This window comes from Channa argus, chromosome 3 (genome assembly GCF_033026475.1).
Source record: "Channa argus isolate prfri chromosome 3, Channa argus male v1.0, whole genome shotgun sequence".
NCBI lineage: Eukaryota > Metazoa > Chordata > Actinopteri > Anabantiformes > Channidae > Channa > Channa argus.
In genome coordinates, this window is record NC_090199.1 from 19,282,354 (window position 1) to 19,307,859 (window position 25,506).

Sequence of the window (25,506 nt, forward strand, 5' to 3'; positions counted from 1 at the left end):
TGGGGCAGGTTCTCTTTGTTGACCTTTTAAGCCTCTGATGTACCAGAGGTTAATCCGACAGTGTAGCCCTGTTCTGTGACCTGCTTCACCTTTATTCAGATAAAACTAATTATAACTAATTATATTTAGCCTGTCTTTTGTGGGTCTCTCCACAGCCCTCCACTAAGCGTTTTTGAGTCAAACGGCTTTCTTCTAGGCCTTTCATTGTTTTTTCCAGATTTCTTAACTGGATGCAGATGGTGTCGTGAGGCAGTTGCTCCACAACATGAAGCCATTGGTAGAGCAGACATGGATCAGGAAATTGTTACTGTAAACCCCAACAAAGTTGGCTGTTCTTCTTCATAAATTGGCAATGCAAAATTAATTTGAAAATAGTCCCTACCAGAGCTAATTTCCAGAGACAAGTGACGGATTTATGCTTATTTAATGGGAACATTCCATAATGGATTTGACATTTGTAGGCAGAAACAAACTGAATTTCACCTGAGGCTTTCCTGTGTTCTTGACGAAGGAGCTAATGAGTTTCACTGTTGCCACACGAGAGCGAGGGCTGCTTAATGTCCAGCCACACATTTTAAGATATGTGCAGATCCAGGCTGAAGAAGTTTTGAAACCTGTCGCAGCCTGACAGCTAAACACATTTGGATCAATTCTGCAACGAGAATCAAAAAGAACAAGCCAACATTGTGCAGAAACAGAAGTGTCATGCAGTATGAGCCTGACAGCATGCGCCGTGATAAACCAGCCCTGCTCCTTTGATGGATAGTTGGCTTGTTTGATGTGTTAAATCAACCTTTGATAGTGTCAAACAAATAATAATGACAGTATACAGTATCTTTTTATCTGCCAAGTCCCACTGATGCTCAGTGGCTTTATTAACTTTGTGCTCTTCACTGTTTGAACAGTGCTCAGTATATCCTTGTGTATATCCGCAACAGTTTCATCCTTACAAGGCATCTGTTGACATTCTGTGGAAATGTAAACTCCCTGAATGTCCATAATCCCCCTCCATACTGGCTGACACATGCATTTGACATTTACTTATTATTTTATCTTTGTGTTTATGTTGCTTTAGAAGCATATATTTCTTAGCCAACATTTTTTACTGCTCTTTTTATGTGCTTGCATCCTGATATTGCATCAGAAGATTTAACAACAATACAGCGTGACTAGGAGCCACAGAGAAAAGGCAGCTTGTCCAAACATAGGTTTTCTAAAAACCTCCCTATATTCATCACGTATTGCAGAGCTTGAGCCTTTACTAATGAGTGCGATTGACTAACATGGACATGATACCGGAGACATCAATAGCAAGCAGCCCGCATCTAAGGGCGCCCCATTTCCATTGTGGCATGTTTGTGCTTCACTCATACAGTGATACATTGGTTCATTTATTTCTCCAGGGGGTTCCATGGCCTATAATAAACTCCGTCTTTTCGTGAGAGACATGAATGTTTATTGCAATTCAACCATAGGTAGCCTGAAATAAACCACGCTGACGTGTGACTCAGTGGGTAATGCTTTTATAGTAATTTTATGGGAAAATATTGCATCTACAGATTGTTTTTTGTGTGTTATCATAGCAAAACATCTCTAAAATGTACAATCACTTGTCATTTACGCAAAATGTGAAAGTACCACAGCTTTTTGTCAGGAGTAGTGTGCTTGATTTCTTCTGTTAGATGCAGTGCAATTATATTCATGTAGTGTGTAATAGAAGTGAGCAGAAAACTTATGAGCCTTATGAGTGATCCCTCAGTAATAGAAGTTCAAAGTACTCATCCTGTGAGATTATTTTCATTTTCATATGTACCATTTAACATTGTGGACATGTTTAATTTCAGTGTCAAATTTGGCAGGTTCCACACATTTTCCCTCTGGTTTTCTGTTAACTCATTTTGATTATTTATTTGCCTACACAGATATGGCGAAGCGATGTAAACGCCACCAAATAAGGGCAGAGACTGGCATCTGTTTTCCAATTTCAGCGATGAATCATTTAAATATAATTTTCATTCCATCATTAGACGTTCAAAGAAAGCTTCTGAGAACAAATGGCTCAAAGCAGAGGCACAAAAGCCCTGTTTACTGTAGTCCTGAACTCCTCTTGAGCATCTTGACTCATTCAGGACAGTCAGGCCACCGACCACCCTCCTAGAGCGATTGCTTTATTTCTGCCTTCTTAGTGGCCTTGCCATTGTTTATGCCTTCATCTCTTTTTTTTTCTCTGCTGCAAAGCTGTGTACAAAGCCATAAATTCATTGCTAACAGCTTTGATGCTAACAGCTGTTTTTTTTTTATACCTGTAGCAAGTACACTGCCAGCTGTTCCTTCTCTTCTCATCTCTGTCTCTCCACTTTATTTGCTTGTTTCTCTTTTCGTCCTCTGTCATTCCTTGGCCTGACAGCCAATATTCTGCCCTCTATAGTGGCCTCTGCCATGGGTGAGTGCCTATAGTGCTATCCCCATATGGCCACTTTTGTCACACTTCCAGAGTGTAGAGTAGTTATTAAGTGCACCCAAAGTGAGAGTCAGAACAGAGCAGTAGAGGTGGTAAAAGGGCAGTTCATTGAAAGCACTACACGAGTAGAAACTGGAGGGGGGGGAGCACAGCAGAGGGGCACTGTCCACGGGTGGAGACAGGTGAGTGGCCAAAGGAGCTTGGAGTCCCGATGCTGTCGAAACATACACTCTCATAGCCAGTCCCTTCATCTCATTCTATTAAAGAAGAGGAAATTACGAGTCAGTTCTCATCCAGTTGCGTTTTAAGGCCATGCTCCCAGAGGGTAAATGTTCCAACTGCTTCATGTTTGATACTGTTCTGGCCCAGAGTTACACATCAAAATGCAAGATGCAGAGACTATTGGAATGGAGCAAAACAGAGAAGAGGCATCATGGCACGTGTTTGTGTGTGTGTTTTTGCATGTGTGTACAGTATGTGTGTGTTTATCAGACAGCGAGGGGAGGGCTCAGAGTTGAACAAAGTCTATATTTATTGTATTATATTGTTTCCTGGGTTCCTTGAAGAGATACACTGCTACACATAACGCTGGTTCTGTTTATAGGGAGACACTTGCCCTGTCTTTTAGAAGGCCACTGTGATTATATGTGAAGACACACACGTTTTTGTCTACTTTTCACTCCCTCAGAACAATCAGAAATACCCCAACTAGTCAGAGGAGAACAGAATGCCTATGTAAGTTTAGGTTTTAGCTGCTGTATTCAAAATGTCTTACACTATTAGTTTCATTTCAGCCCCAAGCTTAAACTAGTAAAACCATTTCACATAGATTTACATCATATAATGTATTTGCTGTACACTGATTAGCCACAACGTTAATACCAACTGATGGTTTTAATATAAAAATATTGTTCTTAAAATCAGCTGCAGCCTTAGTTTTTCCATAATTGCCATGAAAAAGGCCATATGTCGAGGTGTCTCTGGAAACCTTTTTTTTTTCTTTGACCAAAGACTAGAGACTTGTTTTGATTAAATGAAGGTAAATTAAGGAATGTGAAAAGTGAGTCTGTAGTCTGCTATTTGAAAAAGTGGTTTACTAAATTTTTAAACCTTAGATCTACCTGCTATAGATTTGCAAACGTGTTCTGATAAGGCTGTTAAACACCAGTATCAACCTGCAGTATCACTTTATCAGTATTGGTGTGGTCCTTTTCCTTTTCCTTATTACAGCTGAACACCCACTTTTCAAATCTGTCATCCACACTGAGAGAAACTTGTGTCTTGTTGAAAATGTGAATAAACCAGGACCAGGGCGTGTGCACTGGCCCAGGTTTCTGTCAAAGGACTTGAGGAGGTATGGCAACTAATGCTGCTCCAGCGAATACCAATTGGTTCCAGAGCCTCTCCAGCTGCAAAAAGCTCACCACGTGTTCACTATAAAAAAAGTATTTAAAACAGCACTAGTGTTACTACTTTTTATTGATTTCAGTTGACATAGCTGTTTGATTAATAAACACAAAAACCTGCGGACATTTCTGTGTAGTTTAACAGGCCTGTGAATTTACCATTGGTAAATGCCCAGATATCATGCTGAAAATGAACGGCAACAAAAACAAAAAAACTCCCAACAGCCTCATAATGGGGCACTGCTCATTTTCGTGTGGCTGGTCAGCACTCATTCAGCTCTCAGCTAGAGGTGGAGGTAAATTGTTGGATAATAATGGTCAGCAGGCAGCGCCATTACAGTACAGCTAATATATATAAGTGGCCTTTGATACTGTTCTGTGCTTTGCTTATGTTAATAGGAAACCGAATCATAAATGAACCCAACAGGAGTAAAACAGGAGCTTTGAATGAAAGTCAATGGCAGTAAATGAATCAAGTGAGAGACACATTTAAAGTGAACATAAGATGTCTTATATGTCTTTCCATAAGGTGTTAAAACACTTCAGGCTGCCAGAACATGTTCAGCGAGCTTCTATTCAACAAGTATGTGGAGAACTAGAAGAAGAAAAACATCTTGAGCTGAATATATACTGACACCAAGAATGAAAATGTCAAGATAACTTCCAATTTTCACTTTACTCCTGCATGTTTATGGTTGCTTTGTTTTTATTCTTGGGAATGATGGGTGCTGTGATTCTGCAGTGCTATTGATATTAATGCTCTCTGTAAATCTGTCCCAGACAATTATACGTTTTTTTATTTGCAGTCTGACAACCAGTTGTTGACAACCAGTTTGTGTTTCCTTTGGCTAACTTTGTTGTCCAACACAATTCTTTAAAACACAGGCAAAAAACCTAATTGGATGCATCAGATTAGTTCACTGTCAAAATACTATAACATTAAAAAAGAGAATCAGATTTGAATCAATTTAACAGATTACATACAACATGTTTTTGTCGTTCAGTCATAGCTCAATAAAGCCTCAGCGAAAAGACAAATTTCAGGCAGCGTTGCCCAGTGTACAACTGTACAACTAACTTTGACTTTCCTGAAAGCCTCTCGTCTCTCTTCCTGTTTCTTGACAATCAATTCAGTCCAGCTGCATTAATATTAGACTAATCCATCATGGCAGTCTGCATTATTTATTATTTGAATACTTCGCTATGCTTTTGGGAGAAATGCTGTGTTGTGTTCAAAAATGTGCCTCATAGCTCAAATGTTTTGGCACTTTATAAGGCAGTGTTTGCATAGAAAACATGCTGCTATTTTTCATACCTGTCAGCCTAGTGGGGCTGTATTAGAAAATGGACACCCCACTGCTTAGAGAATGAGCATTCATTATATTGCTTTTGATTTTATACGACTGAACACATGCGCAGTGAAACTTGTCAATATTTGAAATGGCGTATTGCCATTCGTTGCTCCTTTGCTGCAGTGCTTATCTCCAAGCTTCTGAGTGTTTATTAGATTATCTTCTAGGCTTCCATGGAGACCTGGACAACATGTTGATACAAATCTGCTTGTTTCTTGGCACAAGACAGCTCCTTCATGAAAACAAATGCAGTAAGATCCTCATGACACCTGTATGTCGTGAGATAATGAAGCCCTGTTGAGTTTATGATTGCATGCTGTCATGATGGAGCCTAAATCTGTTTGGTAAGGGGATTTGAGTGCAGGAAGGGGACTGACTGAGCAGTCCCAGGTGGGATTGCTTTCATGATGATGACGTTACATAGACTCAGATTTTAATCACAGGGCTTAAAGTCAAATTATGACAAACATTTTCATATTTGAGAAATTTGGTCTCCGATCCTTGTCTTTAAGTTGAAGTGTTCTAATTGTAAAGCATGTACTGTTTACCTTAAATAAATATTCCAGGCAAAAGCATTTGAAATTAACAGAACTAAAATTGTCTTTAATAGTGTGGATTTGGCACTTTTTAAATGTGAGGAAATGGAAACTAAGGTGATTTAAATAAAATCTGAGCTGGCACAAACATATGTTTTGTGTTTTACTGATGCAAACATTTCCTGTATGACCCACATGGAATGTTTTTTTATTAGCGACAATTGGATGAGTGGGACATTTCATCTGAACCAGAGTGTTGATATTCTCAAAGCATTCAGAATACTGCCTTCTCTTGCTACACTTTCAGTATCACTCACCTTTGTTCTGAGCAGTGAAAAATCATATCCGGAATTCATTTTTGGCGACAGTGTTCATAGAACTCAGTCTTTAGAAAGGCCTAGTTTTCCAGGCTTGTAAACCAGAATTATGTTTGGTTGTGTTTTTCGCTCTGTTTATTTGTATATACAGTGAGAACAGAAGACCCTGCAAGCAGCTTTGTGTTGTGGCATCTGCTCTGTGTTTGCTCAGGGACCTTGAGCTCCTGCAGGAGGAAGCATTTGGCAGCTCGATCACAGTGGACTCAGGTTGAGAGCGTGCAGATGCAGCATAGAGAGCCAAAGTCTTAGACACTGTGTTGGTGTTTACCTTTCTGGCTTGTCAAGAATGGTTAGATATGATATGTGGCTAACTAGTTTGACCAGACTTGATTACAAATTTGCCACGTTTCTCATGGGAAAGTATTTTCAGCTGTTTGCTCGAGCATAGTAATGTCCTTAGTAAGTAGTAACAACCATAAAATATGTTACAGCAGTGAAATATAAGACAGCCAGAAAAACCACCATAAAACATGACGTGTATTATCAGCATGACATGTGTTTCCCATTGCTGTTACAGAATTCACGTCTTTGCTCACGTTTGGCAACCAGGATCACAACAAGGAATTTAGTATTTATGTGGTATGCACTGTAATATATAGATAATATATATTTAAATAATGCAAAACAGCCATTTGGCATTTCCAGTAACTGGAAAAAAAATCTTGTTTGCCGCTCTCTCTACCTACACATATGCACTGTCTCACTGAGTTGTTTGGGTGTTGCTGGCATTCAGGGAAGTGTAACTGAATTTGAAGAAGATGAAAAAGGCTAAGGGTGAATGGAAATTAAAGAATGAATTAACTCGAATCTCAGGTGCTACCGACATAAAACCAATGCTTATTTACATTATCATTGCAAATACAGTGTAATTTCAGTATGCACCAGTTTGTAGTAGTTAGGCTAGTTTTGCCTAACAGATCTGATGGCAGACATAATGGGTTTTAAAATCAACCATTTAGATGATAAAAGCCATATTTAATGTTTCCATGTTAAATCCACTTTCAGACATTTGAGGGTAATATTTTGAGGGGGGAATGGTATCACAGGTACTTAATGGGAGCTTAATGCTAGCTTTTACTAGAATTAAACATAATCAGGCTTTTTGTTGTAGTTTTCATTTTCTTGTAGTGGGCCCTCTCACAAGGATTAATATTTAGGCAGAAGGGAACAATCATTCCCTGCACAACTAATGCTGTAACATTGACAAGTCACAAAGTGAAACAAGTTAGGCCTCTGGGATGGCTGCAGTGTCATAAAACTGGACTGTCTTCTTTGCCATGTAACATGGACCTCTGTTTAGCCTGTGCACTTGAATAACACCTTCAGTGTCTTTACATACATGACTGGTGATTTTCCCAGAGTCCCCAGAGGGCAATATCTAAGAACGAGGCGCTCTGTATTGATCTGTGTTGGTCTTCCATATCACTGTGAATCTAAAGCTGCACGTTGGATAAAATTAACCTTTAATCAATAGCAATTATCTAGGGTGCCCGTTGGCTCAGTGGTAGAGCATTGGGTTGGGATGCAGGTTCAAATCCCACCCCATCAGGTGTGGCCATGCCCAGCCACCAAGGTCTGGAGCCCAGGTAAAAATGGGAGGGTTGCGGCAGGAAGGACATCCAGCCAAATCAAGACGAGGAACATATTCCACTGTGGCGACCCCTAAAGGGACAACCCAAAAGCCATTGAATCAATAGCAATTATCTATTAATAGCATTTATCTCATCAGATTTCAAAGGCAGACTTGACATAGCTTGACCTGACATAATCTAAGTGGGGAAAATACCATCTTTCTTCACTTCTGAAATTAAGAAACAGCATTATGACAGTAAGCCAGGGTTTAAAACAAATGCAGAAAAGAATACCGTTTGGTCTGGTGGAGGCACAAACAAATCATTTTGGGAATATCGCATGCAACAATTTCCATTATTCTCGCCATAAAGGTTATTGTGTGCATATCTGTCCATATTTACCTCTTAATATGGTAAAGTAAAACTAGACCACTTGGCTCTGTATGCCTCATCTATTTCTCTCCTGCTTCTCCTGTCCTTAAATTCAGATATCATCGTGCTGGAGAAATGTGGAGTGGTAATGGATTTTTAACCCTTACCAAAGTGTGAAAAGCTGTTGGTGTTTCTGTTGATTTGCTGAGCTTGTGAAAGTAGTGATGTGATCCTGAGTCACAAAAGCCATTTTCAAACCATGACCTACTGTAGATACTAATCTTTGGAGGATGCAAGTTTAATGCCAGTGTCCTTGAGAAATTTGTAAATGAGCTGCGAGTTCTTATTTTCACCTTCACAGCTGACATTTCTCTCGATTAAACTGGCGGCTTTTATGTTTTTCTTTCTGTAGGTTGACCAACCCCCACTCTGCACCATTGCACCATAGCAAAAGTACTAGATCACTCATGGATTACAGAGTACTGAATAATCCCAAGGATCATAGGAGTGTATCATTTCTCCAGTAGTTACAGTGGCGTGTGAGTCACTAAGCCTGTGTGACCAAATGCATAGTTGTCCACTCTGCTGTGTTCATTTGTTCCATTTACACAATAAAACGCAAGAGACTTTCTTTCCCTAAAGAGTGATTTGTAATTACTTTTAATACTATAGTTAAGCAACTTCCAGTGGCTGACAAGAGCAAAAAAGGAAGTCAGGTGACATAGTATAAAGAGCGACTAAGCCTGTACGAGGTGGAGGTCACGTTGGATGGATGGGTTGAGCAAACACAGGACTTTGACATGATCGACCAGTGTGTGTTTCCTGTTTCAAACCAAAAGTCACTGTTGTTTCTGTTCACCATGATAATGAAAACCCTAACTGTGTGTTAATTATTATAACCACGAAGACAAAGCTTGCAATGACTGTTGGGGTGATATTTCAGGAGACGCGCAGGTAGGTTGCATCAGGGGATAGAGACAACAATTGTTGTTTATATGGTTGTTTAAATTGTAGGCTGAAATGTAGAGATGCACAAAGACTTACTGACACACAAAAACCATGTGCGCACACATACTTGCACACAGATCAACATCTGCTCCCTAAAAGTGGTGAGTGCTGCTGTCAACTTAATGCATTACATGATATTTTAATACATGTACTGTATGTGCTCACAGTTGAGAGATGAACAGCACATGATACTATACCCCTGTTTTATGTTTCGGAATGGAAACATTGCTTAACCACTTTTAGGGTCAAACAACAAGAATGTTCCGTGGTTCTCATACCTGAGATGCAGTGATATGGAAATGTTAAGGTAAACTGACTGTGCCTAGTGAGCTTCACATAGGCCACATCACGTAGAGTGGCAGTTACAACCTTTACATCTGGACCTAATTCAAATTTCAACCGATATATATTGCATTTTAAGTAAAACTGTGTCGCACAGTAGCCTAACAGACAGAAAGTCACTTGTATCTGTATAACTAAAAAAATTTGTCATAAGATGAAGAATCAGTTTCTCCCTTTGTCTTAGTTTGTTTTTATTTTCTTATGTGAAGTAAATGTTAAGTGTTGATCCATACAAATTATAGAAAAGATACACGTGCAAATTCAGTTTATTAAACAGAAAAAAAATTCAGTCATGTGCTTTGTTTTGGAGCTGACAGAGACCAGGTACCTTTACATTATACCACTTGCAGCTCTAAAGCCAGCGTGGCGCTCCATGATGAGGATGGTAACTGTGTTTTCTCTCCTTGCTAATGACTGTTAAGCCTTCTATTTACAACTGGCAGACGTTCCTGTCTGTATGTTTAATTCTCTGCCATTCTGTTTATGCAGATCATTCATATAGCTTTGGGATTCAGAGGTAACATGAGAATGGAGATCATAACAAGGTTCCTACTAATGCTTCCGGGTGAATGAATAATTGAACTTCTGTGGCACTTAACCATCGTCATTATGATTATGATGTGTCCTTACAGACACTTTACGTTGGTAGTGGTGAACAGTTTTTCCAACCCAGTCTTTATACTTACTCACTGGTACTTGATGGGTAAGAAAAAATATGTTCTAATGCATTGCTTTTATTTAAGTAATTCCATATTAACGTTTTATAACCAAATTGTGCCCCAGCGTAGAATGAAAGCAACAGATTTGGGCTTTTATTTAATTTGGAACTCATCAGGGAAAACATTCATCAACATAGACTACTCGTTAGGTTAAGAAATGCTACATAGAAGTCAATTATTTCAATTAGTTTTTCACTGAGAGTGAATGCAATAATTTGAGCATATTTTACAGTGATAATAATACTGATTACAGTGGTTTTCTCTTACTCTTTTTTAAACCGTGGAGCATTATATGACAAAAAAGCTTGAAGTATGATTACATCATCCTGCACAATACAGGTAGCTGTCATACTTTGTCAGTGTAACTTTTCTTTTGTCTATAACCCATCTAACTAGCTTCTACAGAGTCCATGTCTTTAAAGGAAGCGTCATATTTTCAACCACACATACCTTCAGAGTAATACATCCTGGAAAGGGACTCATTATGTGCAACCAGTCTTTTCCCACACAGCAGGGTTAAAAGTTTTTTCTGTTCCAATTTTCTCTGAAAATGTTCTAAGACATTCAATATATTTTAAATTCTCTGGTGTGTCTTTGACCACTAAAACTCCCTTGTGCTTGTTTCCCTTACTTGTGATTTTGACCGTCTTGTCAAATCCCTGTTTGAGGTGTTGTTTATATTTTCTGCACAAGACAAGGAGTTTGTGGGACGTAAAAGGATGAGAACAGTTGTGTTTTACTGAACAAACTACAATGATACCAACTGAAAAATAAAAAGTTTGATCTCTGAATTTTTTTTTTTCAGACAATTGCTGAGGTACACTGGAAAATAGTTAAAAACTACTGTTCTGAGAAAACATGAATCTAACATAATAAAAGGTGTACCTTCCAGAGGTGCACACCACTCTGCGTACGGATCAGAATGCTTTTAAAACTGAGAGGGTTTGGTTAATCCACTGGGAGGTGCAGCTCTGAACATTACCAAGGATTAGAGAGCGATATTACTGTCTGAAAGCATTAGAGGTGTATTAGATAGTTCCATAATGGAGCACAGAGTAATGTACCAGACTCTGAATTACAGCATAATCTGCATTTAATTGCCCTGAGTTTTGTTGTGATAATGGCATTATCTAATGGAAGAGCTCTAGAAGGGTTTGCAAAAAGAACAAAAGGCAGGGGGAAATGGAATGGACAAAGTCACAGGTACAGACATGGGGCTTCACTTTAGGATTATTATTCATTAGGGGACATTTTGTGACCTTGGTTACACAAAGATCAGGTCAATTTTTGAGTGAATGCAACCAGCTCAGATAGCTTGAGGCTGTAGCCAGTGCTGAAGTATACACAATGTAGGTGAAATGTAAGATGCTGGCTCCGAAATGTCCTGGCTGGGTGGCTAAGTTAGTAAAAATATTTATTTTTTAAAGTTTTTCAAATGACAATAGGAACAGGGAGACTTACTATAATTTTAAATTAGCCCAAGTGTTCCCTCTCCTTAGAGACCAAGGTTGATTATTTTAGCCTTACAGTTGTGTATCTACTATTATATATACAATTTTGGTCTGAAACTATTTGAATGGGTTGAATCAGAGCCCCTAATATTTATTAAGTTTAAGGTTTATAGACAGCGTTGATGTCGAACTGTTTATGCCTTCTCTCCAAATAGAATACAGCTGAATTGCATTATACAAAATGGAAATGAAATACAAAGAGACCCATTGTCTTTGCACAATTTGCATGCCTTTGCAGCTACTGTCAATACGTACAGACTCTTCCCGACTCTCAAACAAACTATATGTGGCAACTAATAAAATTTAAAGTAATACCATTGGTCTGGGTGCACAACACTGGTTTGTGACGGTGTCCTCATAAAGTCAGTTCACTGAGAACTAAAAGAGAGAGAGAAAAAGAGTTAAGTCACTATTTTGTGTTATTCCTTTCAGTTTTAAAGCCTCAAGTCACATTGTTAATAAAGCATTTTATCTTTTGGACACGATCCCAGGCCTTTACACACAGCAGGAGATGCTTTGTCTACTAATGCATGTACACTAGCAGACACATACTCTGTCGTCCCCATCTTCGAAAAGGCTTTTTCCCTGGTAGCAGGGTTAAAGAATAAATATTGATTTGTTCAGTCCTTCTTTTGTTTGTGAGGGGAAAGACAGCCAACTCATGGGCTGATTATTTCCCCCATGTTCACCTCTGTCTCTTTTAACCTTTCCGGTCATCAGTAGCCAGAAGCAGGGTGACACCTTGTACCCAGTGTCAGTTAATGTAATTTGTTGGTGTCTTATGCCTATGCCACAAAAACACATTCTTGGGGGTGGGGTTGGTGGGGGGGGTTCTGAGTTATGTTTTGACAGAGCCTCTGCTAAGCACTCACAATCTGATGGCTTTGGTACACAAACGTGGTTGGTCTGTTATACCAGCTCAGCCTCTCTGTGTGGGGACATGCAGTATTTGATGAGTTTTACACTATGTTAACTATTGTTAACTTACTCAAAATGGAAAATACCTTCATTGGCAAAGATTGAAATTTAGAAGGTAGACACCTGAATCAGTGAGATTAAACATTTTTGATATATCCAGTGAGAAATCAATGCAAAAATATTTTTGCCAGCATTGATGCATGTTTGAGACTATAGATGAAAGGAGAGATTGTGAGTGTTACTGAAGGCAGTGGGTTTCAAATAATAGTAGTCCTGATACTGTGATACAAAATAATGCGATGTGTATCTTGTTGGTCACGTCAGAAAAAATGCAAACATGTTTCTAAAGATGCTGTAAACTTGAAATCACTAAAAACAACAAAGCCACTATGCTTAAGACATTTTATAGCCTGAAGTCTTTGACAAGTAGTTTAGTGTTGGTCAAAACCTAATTACTCAGTTATAGCACTAACTGATATTTTTCTTGATTTTGCACTTTTACACAGATGCACATTCAGACCTGATAGCACATCTCAGCTTTGTTTTTTCAAAAACGTGACAGCAATATTGATTCACTCTTTGCTTGTGATCTTGGAAATCTCCCTGCATGTCTCACTTACTTATGTTACATAAGTGTCTGTAAACTTCACCTTAATTAAACACGACCTGTCAATCGATACTGATAAGATTGTGTGTGTGTGTTTTAGCGGTGGGGTAGGGTGTGGAGCAGCATGCGGAATTTCTTCTCAGCCTGTAAACAGCCTGTCACCAAGAACCGTTGTTAAATGTACACTGGCTCGCATATACTTCAGTTTCAGACTGAATAGCCAGTTTTAACCTAAGGCATAAATATCAGGGAGATTATAAATCTTCATGCAAGTCACCCTGTTGCCGTTTGGTTCCGATCCAACACATCCTGAGCGACATTTAATTTGAAGCATTCAACTAGATCTTGCTGTCAATACATGCCAACCTCGATTGGATCTGTCACACTGGCATAGTGGGTCAGGCGAAGTGCCTCCACTGGATAATAAAGCTGCTAATCCCAGTCTGTCTATTGCAAATTAGTTTAAACACCTCAGTCTGGGAAAGACGTCCCATGAGTTTTCACACTACTGATTGATTTCAAATAGTGGACTGAGCTATTTTGGGCACTAAGTTAGAAAGGAACACATATATTGAATAGTGCAAAATGCTATAGTAAATGATTAACACAGAAGTTAATGATCTATACAAATCATTTCACAAATGCTATAATCCACAATGGGATACTTAGGGTCATTCAGTCAGACGTGACACCTTAGATCTAATGGGGCAGCTAATTTGTGAGACTGATAAATGACAAGCTGTCAAATGTGGCAGATCCCTGTATCCTTTCAATTATATCCCAGCTCTGTTGTTGTTAACACAGAAAAATTCACTATAAATTCAGTTCTAATCAGCTGTACTAATGGTCCATTCATTCATGCCAGACTCATTTTACAGTGGTTTTCTAGAAAGTTCTCTTTGTTCCTGCAACATATTATCTAAGTGTCTACTTAATCCAGACACAGACTGCAAAGTCCTTTATAATCCATTTGCACAGATAATATTTAACTGACTTTAAGCTGATGTAATATTGTAAAAAAAATATTTTTTTCTCAGTAGAAAAAAATTATCCAGCTGTTAAAACTGCTTAACATGCAGCTCATGTCTGACTTCAGTGAAACCTGAGAGGATACTTTAGAAGTAAGTGGAAAATGATTTTTGTTACATTAACAAGTCAAATAAATCCAACACATTTGTATGAAAAGCTTTGATGTCTTTGTGCATTAATTTCAATATCTGGAATTTTATGGAACACAACTCACATAACATCTGTACACACATGAAACCCTTGTTATGTGGCCGGCTAAGAAGGGTGGCTGTCAGCAGCCATTAAAACTTACAGGATGTCAGTTGCATCAAAAAAAAGTTTACGAAGATGATGGTGCAAAGCCGGTTGGTAGGGTGACATGGTCACATCTTAGTTAGGAAATTGCCAAAAGTAACAACTTTTCAGGCGTACAATGTTGACAGTGGCCTGATGGTAACATGTGTCTGCACACCCAGAACAATAAGTTAGAGGAACTACTCTCACTTTTAGCATGCCACTGCTTCACGCAACAACAATACACAAGTTTCTTTCAAATGGCAGGCACCATCCACCCAGACAGACTCTGCTTAGGTTGTTTTAACAGCCATTTTAGGAGAAGTTTGTTTGAACTCGGCAGCCTTTATTCACTTTGGCAGATAGGGTTCAGTATCTCTTAAAATGCAAAGCTAAATGTTTGTTTGGACTGGGAACACATTTTAAACTATTAACAGGAAGCCTCTCCAGCACACAAGAATTTTTTTGTTTAGGGAAAGATGCTCGATGTCTGACATCAGTGTTTGCTTGGAAAACCTTGCTGGTATTCAGCTGTTATTTCCTTTTGTTTTATAGAGTATCAGTGACAAATCCTGATCAGCATGTTAGATTAAAATCTGGAAGTGAATTTCTGACAGACACATAGAGTGACAGCACCTGATGTGTGATCCCTTGTCTTTATGTGTTTGATTCACTGCTATTCTGCTGTTGGCATCATGTAAATATGTTCATGATGGCATGGCAGGCCTTTAATCAATAGGAGTTCTAAACCAATGTTTTCTTCCTTTATGTGTTAGGATACATCAACTCAGCTGGGGTGTATATTGCACCTTTACACTCTCCCCCTTTGTAATATTGATCAATTACCCTCACTTCATATAGAAACATTTAACATTGTGCACTTATGGCATACATTTTAAACTTATTAAAATAAGGCAGTTATAATGTTTGATAATTAATTTAAAAGTGATTAATTATGATAATTTTCTTTTTTTTTTTAAGTTGCTTTTTATCTTAGTTGAATTGCTTTTTATTTTTTTACTTCAGATTTTCATTGGATGACCCTGACTGACAAATAATTTATCTCCGTTTATGGGTCCTGAAGTGAGATGAAAGTACTTGTTGTCACACTCAGAGAGTCAGCATCTGATAGTTGGCCTTTAGGTATGAGTCATAGTGGTTTTTTGGCGAGAAGGGGAAAAAAGATTTCAGAGCTGTTTATTCAGCTTTTGGAGGCGTTCTGTCATAACTGTGGTTAGAATGTGTCTGACCTGTTTGAGTAGCTGGGTTCCTGCACTAAGTGGACAGTCGGACTTTTGGCTAAGCTAACAGCTTCTTGCCATCTTTGTTGTTTTCGGACCATCGGTGTGGCCGAATAATCCTTGGGTTTTATCCTCTGTGTTGAGGATTAAAGACGATGGACAACATTGTTGTGACCTGAACAGTATTGTTTTTGGAGAGGAAAGTCACATCTGGAGGTTAGGGGGGTACCCGGCATTTTTATTAGTGCACAGTTTCCATTCTGTAGTGCACAATTTTCCTGAAATGCTCCATGCATACTTTATTCAGCTAAGAATTTGCTCTTACTTTCTTTTACCCTTTAATTGTTTTTCTTTTTTTGTAGTTTATTGTGCATTTCTTATCAGTCTTTATTGTGTTCCTCTTACCAGTGCTTTTAACAAGTTGGCACATGCTCAAGGTACCAATCTGTTAGATAAACACGTATGGCTTACCAAGGCAACATATCACACAGAAGCGCGTGCACGCACACAAACACACACACACACACACACGCACACAGACTTGTTTGTGTGACTATTGGTTTGCAGTAGAGTGCTGTTATTTTTCCCTTTCTTGAACTTGGGAAGGCGATTCATCTGGGGATTGTAATAATAGTCCAGTACAGTCTGAAACTGAGGATGTTCTGAATGTGAAAGGTCACTTGTTATTAAACCGAACTCATTGAATTCTCTTTTGTTGCAAAAACCAAACAGTCTGAATAAGCTTTTACCTTAAAACACCCCAACCATGACATTACATTTCAGGGCATTTTCAAACATATTTTTTCCTACTCTGGCTTTGCCAAAGTCTGGTCCATTTTCCCCTTGGTGGTGTTTGTTTAGGCAGATCTGAATGCAGCAATCACACTCGGGTGTGGATCCAACAACAGCACAGAGCTCCTTTGCCAGAATTGTGTGGAGTTGTTCATTTGTGTTGGGTGTACATAGCAGATAACAACCTAATGAAGCTCACCTTAGAACAAATCAGATCACAATAGTCGGCACTCTTCATTAATATGTACAAAAGTTAAGGAATTACAACTGGCCACTGGCTACATCAACATTTGCCTGATTTTGCATATATTGGCGGAAGGTGTGAATTTGAGTGTGAATGGTTGCCTGTCTGTGTATCTGTCTTTGCTGTGGTGAACTGGTGACCTATCCAGGGTATACCCTCCCTCTCACCCAATGGCAGTTCAGGTCTGATTATTTGAACCTTTCTTTCAGTGCAAAATACACATACATGTGCCATATTTATGTTTAAATGTCAGTGGCAGACACATACAGTACCTTTCTATCCTATCCAGTAGAGGTAATTTGGTATTTTCTGGTAATTTTGACAAAATGCTGAGCAGGGCCTGTAGTTCTCCAAGCTGGTTAATTTGCCATCTTTATCTTTAATTAATGGCACTAATAAAACACATAAGAAAGAGTTAGGTAAAATACCACAGACTACAAGCCCAGTAAAACAAATGGTCAACAAGGAGCAAAGCTTCTTACTATCAAGTTTCAATATGCTGTTATATTTTCTCCCCACTTCATAAGGATAAAGACTTCTTGTGGAGTAATAACCATAACCTCAATATGTTATGCTTTCTTTTAACACAAAGGAACAAATCATTGTAGTTATTAATTTGCTGCTGCTTAGGTAGTGAATCTGACCTAATTATCTTCTCATTTCTTCTAATCAATTGAAAAAGCATGTATCATCACATTTCTTTTATTCAAAAACAGGACCATGCTTTTTTCCACCTGACTCTACTTTAAAAGTTCTTCTAGCCTCAGTGTGTAATTCTCCCACATAATCTTTACACCCTGGTTTTAAATTCCACATATTAGTCCTACAGTTGTTAAAAGCCTTATTCGCGACATAAAGAAATCCAACAATAGCTAATTTACGCAACACAACACAGCTTAGCACCTCTTGGTAATACTGTATATTCATTGCTGCCAAAAGTATCTGTTTGAGAGGAGTATTGGATGGTCAAACCCATCCTCTTTAGTTGGGTTTAACCAGTTCACTACACCGATATCTCAGACATGAAACGAGGCGAATCTACATTGTTTGAGTCAGTCTTTTGTCGAGTAACTGAATTATTGCCCAGCTTCCCACCCAAGTAATGATGTAAAGTGTCAGCATCAAGGTTAGGTAAAAAAAACTAGTAGCAAGCACACTCACCAGCTTACTTTTACCCACTTGAATATATCGCTACCGGTACCAGTGCCAATTACTCATGTTTCCTTTGGGTCTGGTTTTGTTTTAACTTGCAAGTCACAGAATTTGGACTGCACAGTTGGTTTTGAGCTGCCAGACATCTTTCACAATAGTGCTCCATTCAGGCAACAACGGTTGGTGTCCAAGCTCTGCAACCCCCCCTTTCTTTATAATAACATAGCGGCAGACTGCTTCAGACTTACATTTATTAAAGAAATTATTGCTTGTGAGTCACTTCTCTCTGTAACACTTATCGGAGTCTCTTTCACTGTGACTTCAGTGGTGTTATTAATTGAAGTGATGTACATATTTGAGCTGGATACTGATTTCGAATACCGATTTTCTCAATAAAGACTTGTAGTCCGATTGAAACCTGATTCCCACTACGAAAATGTTCTCTAATGTTTCTCTAATTCTCTGTTTTTCTACCATTGCTCCAGTGATATTGTATCAGCAAATTTCCAAGCCAATGAAATGAAAAAGTTTCAGCCCTTGAAAATCGACCGCACTTCCACTGCTAGTGTTTTTAAAAGAGCAGAAACAACAAGTTTGAACTTTTCTTATCCATTGTAGTTCTTCAAGACAGTGTAATGATCAGGACATGAACAAACTTTCAATAGTAATACAACTAGACTTAATTTAGATTTAGATTTGAATAATTGTTGGACTTTTTTTTATATGTCAGTTTTCTATCAGGATAACCAACAAGTAAAGCTCATCAAATGATTTGCTTTCTTTTTTTGGCACGTTTGATAGTACTGACCAAATATTCACGTTCATAATATTATTAGCCAAGATCATTGGTTTGTGAAAAATAAGAGCCCATGGCTTGTTCCTTTGGCTCTAATGCCATCAAATTTAATTCAGTCAGATGATCTATGAACTCTATGAATGAGAGGAGAGAGTAAAAAAAACAAAAACAGAAGAGGAAAAAGATGATTCTTAAAATTATGTTGTTGATGCAGTAGTGGCAATTCAGCATCTCTGTGAGATTTACGAGGATCTTGATAATGAACAAGAAGATAGGAACATTGCTGATAATTCCCTGACAAGTACTACTACTAAACAAAAACAGTGAAGGCGCTCTTCGCTCCACCTGCTCTTTCTGGATGCTCGGCTCAGTGTGTAATTCGCCAGTGTGTCAAATAAATCTGTGAATATTTTGTACAGTGTCCACCCCTGAGCTCATTACAAAGCATAGCTATCAAAGATCACATTAGTCAAACATTTCCTCTGCTGTTGAGTGAGTGCTCGAGACAGCATGTTGAGCCACAGCACCAAGGAGTTAAAAGCTTGGACTTTTTAAGGTAAACAGCATTTTCATTCGAACATGTGAATAGAGCCCGGATTAATTAATCAACTGATTGAAATTTTAGCACAGAATGAAGAAGATTAGGCTCAGCTGATTGAATTTGCAGGTAGAAAATATATAAAATACTTCATATAAAATACAGAAATACTTGTATAAAATGCATATATTTGTATAAGAGCTGTTCCAGGACATTTTTGTAAAAACATATTTTTTTATTTGTACTGAAGCTCCTTAAAGTTATAGATGGGCACCACTCACTTCTAGCACTTCCTCTGTTCTGCACATCCATCCACTTCCTCGCAGGCATTCTGTCAGCTTCACTTAGCTGCTGTGTCAGCAGCTCCTTTTTATGTAAACATTAAACACACACACTTCATCTCTGTTACTCCTGCAGCTAATGACTCCTGACGTCATCTTCACAAATCTTACTCCCCCCCTCCCCCTTTCAGCCACTGGCACTGTGGAGCCTTGCTCTGTATGCTGCTGCTGCTTCCATTCCTGCACCTTGACTTGGAGATTGAAACTGTTGATAAGTGGCAAACAATGCAGGAAGAAGCAGTAAAATAGAAGCTGAATAAGGCAGTGGCCTTTCCCCAGGCATCTTTACCCTTGAAGATATTTTACCTGATGTGTTGTGAGAATTGTATGGTGCATATTCCTTCAAAAATGAACTTTTCTCTGGGAGGTAGTTGGGTGATAATCTGTGTGTATTTGTCTGTGTACTGTATAAAATCAAAAGGGCCTGTATAAAATCAGTGTACATTGACTGATAGATTTGCTCAGTCATGTGCTTCTAGCGCTGAATCGTCCAAAAATAAATGTATTATTTATCAGTTTTTATCTGTATTTTCTCCCTCTGATCTCCACATCAGTGAACCTGCTGGATGAACAGGCAGTTATATTCTAGAGCCAAGTCAATGCACATGGGGCTGTTTGAGGTTCAACAAAGAGAAAAATAGGGATATTTTGAGTAGAAAATTACGGACTGGGACAATCAGACATGACAAAAAAGGAGGGGAGAAAAAGACAGGTAATAAAACTTTGCCAGATAACCAGATTTTGCTGGCAAGGCGACAGACTGCATGAGGTCATCTGTCACTGAGTGCTAATTTTAGCGTCGTCACCTTCATCTTTCATAGCCTTTTCTCCCCCCCACTTCCCCACCCTAATGTCACACCACTTAGCACCACTCGCCACATGCTCCCCATTCTGTCAGCTGTGACTTGCTGGTGGTTACAGGGGTGGGTGACACCTTCAGCAGCACTGACTCTGAGTGTTGTGTGTGTTTGGGTCTGTACATGAGACAATGAGAGAGAAGAATAGTGTGCGCTTGGATAGGGTGTGCATGGGGTGTGAACTTATGACTCATATCAACAGTGGCAATTGTGGCTCAGACTGTTTACATGCTTCACAACTGACGCCATTGTTTTAAAAATAATATGTTGTAGTACTTGTGTCACAGACATGAATCAGCATTAACCAGCTCACGAGCCGTGTGACACTCAATTTCATAACAATTATTGGAAATCACTTGTACTGTAGTGGTGTGTGTGTGTGTGTGTGTGTGTGTGTGTGTGTGTGTGTGTGTGTGTTAAGCTTTATGTGAGTATGTGCCTCTGACAGTGAATGGATGATTTATTTCTTAGATAGACTTAATTCGCTCTTTTTATGTATATCTATATCTCTCTCTCTCTCTCTCTCTCTCTCTCTCTCTCTATATATATATATATATATATATATATATATATATATATATATATATATATATATATATATATATATATATATATATGTATGTATGTGTGTGTGTTAACCTAAAAACACAACACTGGCTTCTACTAGAAAACAACTTTTCCTATACAGTTTGCACAGTCTGCAGCTTGCAAATGCTATTACTAGTAACTGCTGTTTGCAGCTGCACTGACTTGTTCAATTTTCGTTGCAGGACAGATTACATTGTGGGCGTCTATTAATTTCTGCCTCCAAATGTCAATAATGATCTTGTATCTCCAGTTGTCTATTTTGAATTGTCACCTCAGATACTTTTGGAACTTTAATATTTAGTGTTGGAATTGTTGCATATTAGTTGAATCATATTTAAGTTTACCTTGTGCAAGGTGCTGAAACAGTGGTCACTATCCAAGCCACTTAATTTTAGCTCAGACTGATACACTGGAACATTTGGCAGCTGGATGAAGATGAACTGCATCACCCTCTTCCTGATGTAGTCAGTCACTGCTTCCTTTCACGCTGTAACCCTTCTTCCTGTTCTTCTATTATTGGTTATTTTCTGCAACAGGAACAGGCTGATCAACAGATGTCCACAACTGTGTGTTTGCGATTAGCGTCCAAACAAGCTAACAGGAAGAGAAGATGCTGACCCACCCGCATGAGGACATTCATGACACAATTCCCTGACCCCCTACCATAACATTTACCATTCCAACTTAATACCCAGCTCAAACCTATACCTAAAATTAAGTTTCTACCCTCAAACAGTTCTTTGAAGAGGTGCTAGAAAGGGAGGATTGTCCTCACTTTGCCAAAATGTCCTCATTTCAGTGGTATAAAATTCAAATTGGTCTTCCCACTGCTGGCCATATAGGAGCACACCCACACAGAGGGTTCAAATATGCCAATGTTGGCAGACATGCAATCTATCGGGTGCTAAAAGTTAGTTGTTTTGCTTCCCATCTATATCTTTTTGTCTTGAAACTAAGCTTCAGAATATTACTCTTAGTCAGAACCTACATTCACATTCAATATTATTGCTTTCAGATATAGAAAAAAGTTATAGGTTGCACAAGTTGGATAGGTGCAGCATCAAAAGCAAACTTTAACCCAGGGCTGTTTGCATTCAAGACACCAGTCATGTGAGCTTGTTATTTGCATTGCTAGGCCTGCTTTCCTTATTCCACCTTTTGTTTGCAACATTGACAAAGGATGTGGTTGATTTCAGCAGTCTGCTCTTAGGCAGCCTCTTCATAGCTGTGCTCCTTTTGCCTCTGTGGGCTAATGCAATTTCTTAAAACCACAGAGTAACTGTTAGTGCTCTTGCTGCTTTGGCATTTGTTGCATGCTGGTGTGACACTGAGGTATGAAGTTCACAAGAAGCGCTGTTCAGTCTGGGTGTTGACAAGTGATGCTAGATGCTGGAGATAAACCTGAGGGAGAAGAAAGGAGGAAAAAGGCGGATATTTTGCAAGAAAAGGAAAGATAAAATAAAGAAATAGGGCTCATAAAGGGCCATTTATGTAAGTGGAAATAACACTGTTGTGCTGTCCTGGAGCATTTCCAGCTCTATGGTGTACACCTCCCCACACATTCACACACACCCTCGCACACAGACCCACTCAGTAGAAGGCACTGGAGAGTAATGTCCTGTCTGACTGCAGGCTGTAAGAACCACAATAAGCAGTTTCTCTGGCCACTTGACCACAGCTGAGAGACCTGAAGGAACAGAGGAAATACTGTCTGAAGAAGCTGACCACAAATCTCTCCAATTAAGCTGCAATGGCATGTTTCAAATTTCTCCTCACAATCTCCTGCCTCCTTCCATGGCACATAAAGCAGAATGCCAAAATGCACCTCTTTCTTTTACCTCCTGTTTCTGTCTTCCATTTCCTCCCCTATGCTCTTCTTGCATTGCAGCCAATTTGCTCTTTGAGATTTCAAGGAGCTGTGTTCATCCCTTCTGTTATTCTTACTTAACTTGTACTCACACCGCCTTTTATTCACTGCTCACCTTGTTTATTCCAGGTCTGAAGTCAGTCCCTGCTTCTTTATTACTGTATTTGTTTCTGTTTATTTCTGTCTTTTCAGCCTCATATGCTTTCACAGTTCAAAGCCTTGAAAAATGTTCTACATTCTTTTGGCATTTTGCCTTAATTAGATAGCTAGAAGTGGAAAGCAGACAGATAACATGCGGGAAAGTGATGGGGTAGGCATACCACATGACTCCCATTACAGTGTGGATTAGGTCTCATTATTCAAAACCTTATTCTCCTCTATTATCCACCACTGGTCAAAACAAGTGCACTACATTACAGCAAATAAGTAATGCTGTCAGTCACAAAACACATCTTTATATTTTTTAGCACGGGGTCCAGACAAGGTTTTTATAAACTCCCAATTACTGTACATACAGTAATGTAGGCAGCACAGAAGCAGCCATTTATAATTCTGACAGGAGGGTTTCTAATTTTGTGCTTAGTTTTAAAATGATGTTTTAAAATAAAACACAAATCTTAAATGGAGTTTTGAGGGTAAAATCAGTTTGAGAATCTTTTCTTCAGCTCTGTGAGATGGACTTGATTTAGTATGTCATCAAGACATCCTGCCGCTGATAGTGTGACTGTTAATCACAAGGTGTCAAGTACTGCTAGAAAATGTGAATTAATGAACCTGTTTAATCGGGCTTATCTTTCTTCCATTTACAGCAAGCTGTCGCATAAAGTTTTAACTTTTGCTATCTTCAGGGTACAATTGATGGAAAAAACACACACATCCACACACACACACACACACACACACTCACACACACACACACACTCAATGTACAGGTGCCGTCTGAAGTGTCCTTTTTTAATTTAAATGTAGAAAATTTGAAGTTAGACATCTGGGCCATCTCTGCTTTGAAAAAAGAACTTCCTTATAATAAATACATTTTTTTTTTGTGTGGCTGTTACCAATTCCTTCTTGCATTTTATTATTTCATCTTTCAAGTCACCGGTCAAAGACAGCAACATTATATTTTATATATATATATATATATAATATATATATATATATATATATATTATAGACTCATAAGCAAATGGGAAGCACTTAAATTACTTGAATTAGAGTTGAGAGGAGATATAATAGGTGAAAATTAAGCCTATTATTAGAACAGTCATTTCGCATTTTGTACCTGAATAATATGGTTAGGATTAATTTTTAATAAAATGAATCCTTTTTCAGTGCTTTTTATTCTGACATTGAACTTTTTCTTTTGGGAGTATTTTGGTAGTTGACAACTTTTGAATGTTAGCAAAAAGGTTTGAGGGCTTTTAATTCTGCAGCTATATTGTAATGCAATCTACTGCAGTATTTACACACTGGGTAATAAAGATCGTGACATGAATCAGGCTGGCTGCCACCACACCCAGTAATCTCCTATGATTATTTATAGCCTCTACATGGCTAGACCTCCTGGGAGAATGGAGGGGTTTAAACCATTGTGTAATAGTGTGTATGCATTCTTTTTGCAGGGGTCTTAAGTGCATGTACTCTTCTAAACCTTTGTATGTGTTCTCGTATGTGTGCTTTAACAGTATACTGTGAGTTTCTGCAATCTGCCTTTACTTGTTTCAAAAGATTAACCCTATACAAGTTATGACCACTTAGGAAAAATGAGTCTAGAAATGGAAGGATCATCAGATTATTTGCTCTCTTTTCATGAACTGCACTGGTAATTGTGGAGTATGCTGGTCCAGAGAGAGAAAATAGTGGGAGAGGAAGGGAATTAAAATCTGACTGTAATATTACAGATTCACATGAAGAGATTTCCCCATACAGTAAAACTCATTTTAAATCTGCCTCCTATTTTGAACAGTCAGAATGTTCAACTTACCACAATTAACTCTAAACCCATAGGCTGCTTTCACACCTGTGAGTTATTCTGAGTCCTGGCCTTACCTGACAGAAATGAAGGCATTCTAGGCGTGTTGGAACTAATGATATCCCAGAGTGCTGCCAATAAAAAGCTATTTTTCTCTCTAATGGTGTCACAGTTTTTTCTATTTATTAGCCTGTAGAGCAATACCAGGAACTGCAGAGACATTATCAAAGATTGATGCAGTCAGCTCCATCTGGAGCTATAACTTGCTGGAAAAGATCTAGTGTGCACAAAGCACCATCAGTGCTGCCTGTGAAGATACAGAGATGATGCCAGAAAGGGCAGACAAGTTTTCCATGACTCGTAACTTAGGCACTTAAGCATCAAAGTTCCCCTGTGTCACTCAAAGTTGTGCTAATAAATCAAAGGCCGAGGTTAGTTTTAATTAGGATGTGGCAACAAGTAATGAGTAATGTGCACATATTTGTCAGGAGCACATATCCATCATTCAGATCCATTAAAATCAAGAGGCTCAGCAGTTACAGTACTCCATGAATGCTGTTCAGAGGCCCGGCCACAGTTGGGGGTCGTAGTTCTTGATAATCCTGTAGTGCTTTACTCCTTAAGACAGATCTTACA

General features: G+C 38.7%; 1 protein-coding gene and 1 long non-coding RNA gene across 4 annotated transcripts in view; one reads left to right on the forward strand and one right to left on the reverse strand.

The window, feature by feature from the left end:
- The window catches only part of prkcaa (protein kinase C, alpha, a), a 109,171-nt gene that overhangs the window by 5,371 nt on the left and 78,294 nt on the right, over positions 1-25,506 (forward strand). The gene's annotated exons all lie outside the window — the stretch shown is intronic.
- LOC137123617 (uncharacterized) overlaps positions 11,938-25,506 on the reverse strand; it is a 53,459-nt gene continuing 39,890 nt past the window's right edge. The window contains exons 2-3 of the long non-coding RNA XR_010913869.1: positions 21,376-21,558; positions 11,938-12,033 (exon numbers count right to left, since the gene is read on the reverse strand). This is a non-coding gene — a long non-coding RNA (uncharacterized lncRNA). The remainder of the gene's footprint in view (positions 12,034-21,375; positions 21,559-25,506) is intronic.